Raw genomic sequence first — 11,341 nt, 5'->3', positions numbered from 1 at the left:
ACAGTACTACTTTTTTGTTTTATTAAACCTGTTAATAAACTCAGATCAAAACTCAAATCCTTTCTGTGAGTAGAGAGTGTCATTTACATTCATTTTACATAACTTTTTTCTTTAAGTTTGTACCTATTATTTTCTTACTACCATTTTCTTGATTCCTTCAGAAATCATCTAGCTAAATTCTTTATTCTCTACCTGTTTCTATAGTTAGACATCGCATCCTGTTTTCAGAGCAGAGTGTTGTCAAGTTGGACTTTAAGTGACCATTCAAAAAAAAGTCTCAAAATCCTGAGAACTTAATTGATGTCAATTTTTTTTACAGAACTGAATTAGAAGCCTAACAAAAAATATGCATTACAGATTAATATTTAATTTGGTTTATCATGGGTTCTGTTTTTTAATGAGTCTCTGAAAGAAAAGCTTAGAAAAAGCTGCTAACTCCTTGAAGGAGAGCTGTAATAGCTTGAAGGGATAGTGCATATAAACTTGGGATTTGAAATATGGTTCTTTAATTAGGGTCAATCCTACTCATAATAAACCCTCATTTCCTGCAAAGCATTATTATAGTATAAGGTTCTATGTTCAGAATTATTCCAAGTAACAAAGGAAAGAGAATAAGTGCCTGACCGGGACTTTAACTTGCTATCCTAGTTTAATCATAGATAATCAGTAGTAAAAACTTCCTTTGAAAGAAGAAAACACTGTTCCCCATTAGTTATTTATCTCTCTTCAACTCAAAGCCTAACATTTTACTTGAGTTAATATTATTGGAGCCATTTAGAAATTTTGATTGTACAAATGCTTGGTACATTACCCTAAGGTAGGTAAGAGGTATTTATCTATTGAGTAGGCAGAGATTCAATATAATAATCCCTGAGGTAAACTCTCTTCATAAACAAATTAGAAAAAACAGTGACCTCCAATTTGACATTTCTAGAAACCTGAAGAAAATCTAGGGGGTACTAGAAAAGCAAGGGGGTAATGGGGAACCTCATACCATCTGTTGCCATTCGGTTCTAACACAACGCTAGGGAACTGAAAAGCCAACCCATGTTTTCATCCCATTGAGATCAGCTGGGCACACTGATGCTTTTGAATTTGTCTAGAAACCTGTCACTTCAGGATAATTTCTGAAGACAATGTCTGTTCCCCATTTGGTAGGTGACCTGTTTAATGTTTTCCCTGTGTCTGGGAACTCCTTAGTGTAATTAGCGACCTTTGAACTCCACAACTAATCCTGAGCTATTTTGTATTCCTTACTCATCTTTAAGGCTGGACCTTTCTTTTCTTCAGAGTCCACTGCCACAATTAAAGAAGAAACAGCTGCATTTCAAAGGGATTCCGATTCCAGAAGCTTAATCGTGATTGACATGTTCTTATTCTAAGCTATAAGGCACTCTAAGAGTCCTTTCTTTGGTTAAAACTTCAATCATTTTCTAAAAATTATCTCACTATGGATTTTACTCATTTTCTTTGATAACTATTCTTTGCATTTTTTTAATGTGAAAGATGCTTTGAATTTGCAGTGAACATGAACAACTACTTCAATGAAAGATGTGGATGTTGTCAGTCCTGCTCTAGACACAATATTGCTTTTAGTGCCAAATATGATTATGAAATGTGATATCTATAGTGTGGGTAATTGTTCTCCATTAAACCCAAAAGGTTAAAAAAAGTTTCAAATAACAGAGAATGAATTCTAGAAAAGATGGTTCACGATTTTGGTAAACCCTGTTCTCCATTGTTTCACTAAGCAGTATTTTTTAAATTTTTTGAAGCCAACAATGTAGTAGGTAGGCAACATCCTCACACTGGTCATGTTTTATACTCTAAAGTAATTGAGTCTGTCAACTTTGAAGTAAATAGGCTCATCAGGAATTCTTAGAGTAGTTAAACTTTATTTAAATATTAGCCTATCTCAAAATCATTCTGTCATGGCAACTCAGTATTTCATCTGTTCAAATATTATGGGCTTCTGTGTCATGTGATATTTTTAACAGCAGACTTTTGCACATAGCAAGAATTGCTGATTTTTTTTTGGTTTTTTTTTTGTTACAGTATTGAAAAATACTTAAGAGACATTCATAGATTCCTACACTACTCCTGGGAGGGAGGGAGGTGGAATTAGCATCCAGACCTCTGCAGGAACTGCTGCCACAGCAGAACAGTTGTTCCTAAGACAAAGGTCAAAACAGGGATGTTAATAAACAGTCCTCAGGTTTAAGGGACTTTTTTAGGATTACATCTTAAATTCCAACAAATCAGATTTAGGAGTTACTGAAAGTGAAATTGATCCATCCCTCATCCAAACTTTGCAATACTTTCCTGTTCTGACATCATTTAGATAGTTAGCTGCATTATCAGATTAGAAACCATTGTACCCGGCTGCTGAAAGGAAACGGAGGCAAAAAGCTAAACATGGGATGAATTCTGAACCTTTTAACCTGGCTGAAGTATGCTGGTCCCTGTTATGCAAATACCTTCAATCCTTTGCTAAGTTCTGTGGAAATAATTTTGTTGAATGACAGGTTTATTCAGCAAGGATTCAGTTGGTGATTAATCCCCCTTTGATCTAGGGTATTTCACTTAACTACCAGTTACCTCGTTCTGACAAAGTGCAACTGAGATTAGGGAGATCACTAGAACACTACCAGCATGTGCATTTATTCTCTATAACCTCTTAAAGCAAGGGCCAAGAATGCAATTTATTTTCAGTATTTGAAGATGTAAAGTCCTGTCTGGTAAGTTAGAAAGTCAATTGAATACCAAATGAAGTTTATTTCTTACGTAATAGAACAAACATTTCTTTTTTGCTTTACTTAACAATGCTATTAAGAATCATAGGTTTTGAAGAAAGAAAAAACAAAAGACTACATTCCGAGTATGGCTTCTAGTTTTGTTTCATGTACTAGAGTATATTCTTACTAGCCCCCAGATAATCCAAGAATCAAGGAGTGGCCACAACTTAGGTTAAGAAATTGCTTCTATTTTATTAAACTGCACAGTTTCTTCTCCCCTCCCCAGCCATTCCCCACCCCCACTAGAAAATAAGCTGTGTATACAGAAATCCAGTTAGGGAAACATAATACTTATTGATCCATCTTGTTAACTTTTCCTTTCTTGAGGAAATAGAGCATAAATTCTCATTTAAAAAAAAAAACTGCATGATTTTCCCATAAAAAATCATATCATTACCAAAAATATTTCGAGGTTATTCTGCTAAATATTTTCTACCTTTTTTATTTATCTTTTCTCCCATCTCTTTCAACGTTAATATGTGTTTAATGCTGTTCCTCAAATAATTCATTTTTTTCAAACTTGTTATCAGTATCAGTATTTATTTTCTAAGATGTCAAATTAAAGATTTATTCCTCAAGAACACTTCAAAACCTTTAAAATAATATGGATACATAATGTTCACATATATTTATTTGTAACAAAATTTGTTTTTAACAAATGTTTATTACTAGTTCTATAAGATAAAGCATTCTTAAGGTGTTTTATAGTCGCTCTTTCTCCTAGTAACAATGTATAGGAAAAGTTAGTATTTAGACCAGTTCCTATGCACTTTTTTTTTACCCAAACCTTTTTGTAATTAATTTATAAGTTGAAACAACTCAAAGAAATGTATTCATTTGTGCCAAATCAGCCTCCCTTAGGTCTAATTTAATAACATTTCCAAATATCTTAGGATCAGAAAAACAAAAATTATAAAAGGTAGTGTTAAAGGGTAAGATCTCATGCTTATGTTACTAAGAAACTCATGTTTTTAATAGTTAACTACTCCATGCAATAAATGGTGAAATAATAAAATATTCAGAAATATGCCATCATAGAATATATTTATATACAACATAGGTAATTGTGTGTGTTTATGCAATGTATATAGTGTCAGTGTAACCAAGTGTACCTGTGAACCATTTCAGCAGTCATTTCAGAGGAAAAGAGGATTTTAAAGGCGTGGTGTATTCAAACATCTCTGGAAACATAACATTCATTAATAATAATGAAGCGATGCATTAAAGTGAAAATTGCTAAGGATCTCATGAGATTTGTCTTAGGAGCTGAAGGCTTTCAGAGGCTCTTCCTTTTTCTCGCCTCCTATTTTTAAGTGTAGCACGTCCATAGGTAGCCTGGGGCACAATGGCGTGCCTCATTGAATAGCTTCCTGCACTCTAAGCAGGTTACTCTGAGGTCTCCCTGATAGTCTGTGTAGTTGACATGGAAGTGGTGGCAGTGTGTACTTCACAAGCATTTGTGGGCTGCTGAAGGCCCAGGGTGGAAACCATCTGCTGATGTTTCCTGTAGGAAGAAAAAAATTGCATATCAAATAGTGCATTAAACATTTAAAGTCAAACTGTGTTTCCTTTAAATGTCCATTTTTTAATGATAGTTATGTTAAAAATTCGTTGTTTAACAAACACTAGTAAATACGATGGTTTCAAAAGTTTAAAATAGTTAATCCTTAAAATGTTTACCTTTTTCTTCAAGGGATTGAGTGCCCTCTACAGGTTATAAGGAGATAATTAATGACTATTTTTAAGTGCTGTGGGTTTTTTAAGAAAGCATCACCTGCTTGCTTTCAATCCCCCAAAAGTGTGATCCAGTTTGTTTTGTTAGCTATTAATTTTCCAGGGATTAGAGTAAGAGTTTACTTACTCTGCTGGTTGTATTGTTGAGTTTAGTACAAGGAATGTTGAGGAATGTTGTACCAATGAAAGTTCCAGAATTTTATCTAGGGCACTTTAGAAGGTTGGATTTAGAGTAGCACAGGTTCCTTCACTGACTGAAGATTGGAGCCAATACTTTAGATACTTTGAAATTTATTCAGAAGTTTGAAAATCACTTGGTTTTTTTCCCATTAATCTTTAAAATGGTATACCTTTGAAATACCAAGCTCTGCTTTTTTAACATATATCAAATAAAATTACATGAATGAAATAATTTTAAATGACTTGAGTCTTCTGTTCTTGATGTGGTTGATAGTAGTGTTGTATTTTTTTTTTTAAAGAACTGGTTAGATACCACTTTGGTATTATTGTGTACAAGTCTTCCAACTGCTAAGAATATTTTTATTTAAAGAACCAAAAGCATCATTTTCCTCAGCGTGGTGTGGAAATACAAATGAGTCATTTACCCTGGTGTAGCCATACACTTAATTGGTATATCAGGTTTGTTTCTAAAGGATACAGGAGTTGGTCTGATGAGGAGACGAGCTGGAGTGCTGGCCGAGATTCAGTTAACTTAGTGAAGCTGCTGGAGAAATGAGTATGAGAACTAGAAAAGTGACTGCATCAGATTAATAGAAAGATCTTCTTGCGAGCAGTGTAATGATTGTGATCATCAACCTTGAAAAGTAAATTAGAAGAGGCAAGTGTCTGTTGGAAAGCTCTTCCAGTGGTCTGCTGTTGCCACGCAGCTAGTCATGGCTCAGCCAGAGGGAAAATGCAGGTTTGAAAGGAAACGTCATTAAAGTGAATGTTTACATTGTGTTTATTGAAGTGTTCAAAGAATATTCGTTGCATCTTCAAGCACCCTGCTGCTCTCCAGACTATTACACTGCATGAGTGGTAATAAAAATCAGTTGTATTTGATAAAAATAAATGACTTTTAAACTTTGTATTTTCCAACTTTCACACAGAATAGTGCTTTCACTTTGAAAGATTTTTTTCTCTCTCTAGAAACTATCCCATTTAAGGGGATGGGGAATCTCATTTACTCTGTACACATTCTGCTTACTTCCAAATCCTTTATGCAACTTTTCTTCCAAAAACTAGAATGCATAAGTAATGATCTTATTTCTTAATGCACTGAAAATGAAACTAGAAAACAGTTGTAAAATTACTGCCATGGGTGTCCAGTTGAGTACATAATATGTGCATTGGACAGCTACCTCCAGATTAGCACGATAACTTCTGAGAGCTACAGTTACCTCATACATGCAGCTAAGAATGGAAGATAGTTATTGTATAACAGACAAACCAACCTGACTACAGTTTGTAGCAGTAAAATGGGAAAGTTGACAAAAATCTAGAAAGTTCAGCTTTTACCTTTCTATAGATTTCAAAAAATAGTATAGTATTTAAAGGGGCTTGGGAGATAGCTCAGTAGGTCAAGTGCTTACCCCAGAAGCATGAAGACCTGAGTTCAGTCTCTGGCACCTTCAAATAAAGCCAGTTCTGGTGGTGGCTTTAATCCCAGCCTTAAGGAGGCAGAGACAGGCTGATCCCTGGAACTCACTGCCAGCCAGCCTAGCCTAAGCAGTGAGGTCCCAGCCCGCCTTTACTCTCAGCACTTGGGAGGCAGAAGCAGGTGGATCTCTCTCTGTGAGTTCAAGGCCAGCCTGATCTACATAAGTTCAAACTTTGTCTCAAAAACAAAAAGGGGGTTCTGGAGAGATGACTCAGCAGTTAAAAGAACTGGATGCTCTTGCAGTAGACCCAGGTTCATTTCCCAGCACCCACATGGTGCTAACAACTGTCTGTAACTCCATCTAGTTCCAGGGGATTTGACACCCTCTTCTGGCCTCTGCAGGCATTGCACAACACTGGTGCACTTATATGCAAGCAATACACTCATACACATAAAATGAAAAAGTAATAACAAAAACGAACAAGGTAGACAGCTCCCGAGGAACACCACCAGAGGTTGACCTCTGACCTCTATATGCATGGGCATAGTCACTTGCACACAAATGAACATGCACATAAGCATGCATATACACAGACGATTAAAGCATTGTGTTTTGCTTGATCCCTTAGATAGTACATGTTCATTGTTCTACAATCCATTGTAAACTGTCTCAGTTTTGAAGTACTGTTTGTAGATTGACCAACAAGGCAAATTGTCAAGTCTTGTTTCATTTGCCTTCTCTGTAACACGAGACGTATGGAGCATCCTTTATCATTTCAAAGTCCAAAATCAATAAAAGTCCCCTTTTTTCCATAATGAGAAAAATTGTATGAATCTAAAAGTAAGTTCTAATCCCCTGATTTTGCTTTTTGCAATAACCAGAAGTGGTGAGTAGTGCTTATAACCTTATTAACTAACGCCATCTAAAGGATTTCCCACCACTAATTTTTTGTGTTTGTGTGTGTGTGTGTGTGTGTGTGTGTGTGTTGTTTTTTCTGGTACTGGGAATGGAGCCCAATGGCTTGAATGTGCTAAGTATGTGCTCTACTACTAGCTGTGCTCCCAGCCCCAAGGACTTTAGTGTGAATATCATTGGCCTCGTGTTATTAATATGTTTCCCCTTATACAGTTAAAAAACACTTGCCACATACTGCATTTACTGTTGAAGACAAACACAAGATGTGGCTCAGAATAACAACATTGCTGAGCAATTTGGAATCTAATAGAAATGAAGACCTTACTCAATTTAGTCAATACAAGTTCATAATTTTAAACAATAGTGCTTTTCCTATTGCATGGTACCCCAGAACTAGACTACTACAGATTTTAGTTTGTGGGGCTTTTGTTTGTGGGGTTTTTGTTTGTTGCGGGGGGGGTTGGTTTTTTGTTTTTGACTTTGAGACAGGATCTCCCTGTAGCCCCAGCTGGCCTGGAACTCACTATGTAGACAAGGCTGGCCTTGATCTCACAGAGATCCACCTGCCTCTCTGCCTCTTGAGTGCTGGGAGTAAAGGGGTGCACCATCACACCCAGCTCAGTACAGATTTTGAATCATTACCTTATAACTTCAGCAATGTATTGACCTTATAATATGGAAAACATTGTCAATACAGAAACTGTCCAAAGACATAATGGTTGAATTACCAGGCAAATGAGGAAGAGTGTCCCAAGGGCGACATTGGATCTCTGTAATATTATAATGAATATATTTATGCAAGAGAATGCCTTTTGCCTACAATGGTTTGGGTATGTAGAATAAAGCAATTACAATATTTAGTATATTATGCCAAATACAAGTATGAAAGCACCATGCTAAATATGTGTTCCTTTATTATCTCCCCCATTTATTACTGTGTTATCGGTGAAGAAAATATAATGTATAGGTAGGATTATAAGGAAAATATATGAGGAAATATCTAATCCATTAATACTGTGATGTATATTTTTAGTCACTTGGTAAGCTAAATTTTTCTTTAGGATATTTCATTTCTGGTAGAATTTCTGCCTTATAACACATTCCTAGCTTTGTATTCAGTGTGTGTGTGTGCATGTGTGTGTGTGTGTGTTTCTCACATTGATTTAGTATGTAAATCTTTCCCCTCTCTCCCAGTATTTTGCATTTTTTACAGTGACATTCATCCTCACATCTTTATATTCCCATTGCCACTAGGAACACATGAGAAGCTTAATGCTGGTGTAATAAATAGCAAACTGTTAACTGTAATAAAGACACTTGTCTTTCAACCTAAAACATATCGAGGATCCTTCAATGATTTGAGTTTTTGCACATTTTTTAGTCCATTGTGTAAGCACAAGTAAGTTGTGCTGTGATTGCCATCTCTAGCACTCTGAGAAGTTAGTGACGTTCACAGACTACTCCATACTCAGTGCAGTGCTCCAGTCTGTAGGACTGCAGCAGCTAAGGCTGCTGCCCTACACACTCCTGATTATACTTCAGTGACCCTCCCATCTCGGAAATTCCCTTCTGGAACGCTCCAGTAGCTTTGTAAGTTCCCTATTATTTAGTAGAACTAACCCTGATTATATTTGATACTATATGATCTCACAGGCCATAACTCCCTCCCCCCAATAAAGCCACAGCTTTCATTGATCCCTGTATAGTGACAAAATTGAGTGGCTGATACCTAAGAAGTCTGAGTGATTATTTTTGTGTCATTTGTCTTTTATGGTGCTAGAGATGGAACCCAGGGCCTTGCGCACAAACTAAGCCAGTGTTCTACCACTGAAACTATACTCCCAGCCCCCAAGTGGTATTTAAACATTTCTTTTAACCATAAGGGGAGTGTGATAAAGAGAACAATAGCCCTTGAAGTCACAAAGACCTGATTTCAAATCCTAATGCTGCTTTTTACAAGCTGGGTGGTCCTGGACAAGTTACTTAACCTTTGTGGTCTTTGTCTTCTTGTTTCTCAGGGTTACTGTGAGCATTGAATGATATCAGATTCTAAAAGCATAGGTATTCAGTGTCCATTCCTTTCTGTATCAAAGGTTCATAATATCTTTCATCTTCATGGACCTGTCTTTACCTATATCTTGCTGGCTATGCCTTCAGAGTACCAAAATTAAACTAATTGCTCATTTGCCCTTGGTTTTGAATGTGCCACTATATATTACATTGCAGGTACACCTACTCGGTTGCTTCAGTGGGCCCTTAGAACTGGTTAAAGCTGCTGTAAAACAGTAGGTGTGAGTGTTTTGAATTCATGGAATGGCATTCACTCAATTCACATATAAGAAAATAGTCATATTTTATCAAAAGTGAGGTTGAGTGAAAGAAGAACCCACCACAGCACTGAACAAATTCAGTAATTGCTACAGACTATTAATGGAGCTCACTCAATTTTTGGAGGTCTTTACATTGTTTAAAGTAAGGTATGTATCATTCATAACATTTCTATGTGTGGAAGTCATTCTGATGAGCCATTGATGAAACGTGAATTGGATATCTGATGGAGATGAACATATTGTGAGTATTCCAATACTTGTGCCATACTGTACTAAGCCATAAGGAGAAGTGTTAGATTAAACAAAGGGCTTCTTTCCCAGTATTTATAACCTGAAAAATCTAGAAATTCTTTAATGTACTAGTTGTTACTTTGATTTTTTTGCTGTTATTTAAATTTTGAAAAATATTTAATAAATGTTTAAATGTAAGGTTGCTTATTTTATTATTTAATAATACATTATTTGAGTTGTCAAATTTAGCTTCTAAAAATCTGAAGTTCCAGAACAAGGGTAATTATATCCTAATACTGCTAAAAAGCAGAAAATTATTCTTTAAAAAACAGACTTTACTTATAGGAAAGTAGATAGAACTGGAGATCATCATGTTGAGCAAACTAAAACAGGCTCAGAAAGACAAATATCACGTTTTATCTCATGTGAAATCTAGATTTAAAATGTATGTACATAGGACATGAAAGTAGAAGGAAACTGTTGGGACGAGGAAGAAGAGGATCAGTGGGAGGAAGGAGAGGAAGAGAGTAAGGTGGGGATGAATAAATATAGTACATGATATATGTGCATGGAAATGTCATAATGAAACCCATCACTTTCTACAATTAATATATCCAAATAATTTTTAAAAGAATAATGGAACAAGTACCTAAGAAAGGGATAATGTATTTTCTCTAATTCTAGCAGCACTTTTGCCCAGCTTAACTCCATGGAGTACTGACTGAGCAGCCACAGAGTTCTGATGGCAATAGACACAGTCCTTATGTTTAGAGCTGCACCTCTAACACAGTGCCAGGTTGGCTAATGTCAGAAAGTGGAAAAGTAAATGACAGAACACTGAGGCTTGAGTGTGACCCTCAGGAACGCTAATCTCTGCCAGATACACTGGTCTTACATTTCCAATACTAATATAAAATTTCTACTAATTTTTTTGAGGAATTCATATAAAGAATAATGTTGAAAACAGTTCAGGGTGTCTAAGTCCAGTGCAAATGCTGAAACTTATGCACAAAGGTAATCTTGGGCCTTTGTGGAAATTAAAAAAAAAATGATGCTTAAGGAATTTAGACAAGAGATAATCATCGTGCTGCCTAGGATTTGCAGTAGGATTGAAAGAGTCAGGAAGCTCTATGGCACAGTTCAAATGCCATCTCTTCAAGGAAGCCTTGGTCCTGGGATCTGAGCGCCTCACCTCTAAATAGTATTCATACCTAGTAAGACAGGTGCATGAATAAAATGAGATGCACATATTGAGTGAGTAGTACTAAGCAATGCTCATTTAGTCCCATCACCCCCTCAACTAACATCTTTCTTTTTTTATCTTTTCTTTCTTTCTTTTTTTTTTTTTTTTTTTTTTTTTTTTGAGACAAATGTAGCTCTGACTGGCCGGGAACTCACTGTGTAGACTAGGCTGGCCTCAAACTCATAGAGAACCACCTGCCTCTGCTTCCCAAGTGCTGGGATTAAAGGTGTGTGCTGCCATATGCAGCCCATTTCTATTTTATTAATAGCATATGAACTAGATCACATAGTTTTTCCATTCCAAGTATTTCTTTATAATGTTCTAGCAAACCAAGGAAAAGCCAAGTATTAAATCTGTATTGCAGCACACAGAAATTAAAAGTTCACAGCAAAGGCAAAATAATGTTTATGTTTTAACCTTGGTAAGCCAGCTAGCACACACAGAAACAGAAAATAAGCACATGGTGGTTGTAGTGACTCATCTATGGTCACA

This window comes from Nannospalax galili, unplaced genomic scaffold, assembly GCF_000622305.1.
Source record: "Nannospalax galili isolate Female #2095 unplaced genomic scaffold, S.galili_v1.0 scaffold336, whole genome shotgun sequence".
In the NCBI taxonomy this organism is placed as follows: Eukaryota; Metazoa; Chordata; class Mammalia; order Rodentia; family Spalacidae; genus Nannospalax; species Nannospalax galili.
Note: the sequence above shows the minus strand (reverse complement) of the source record.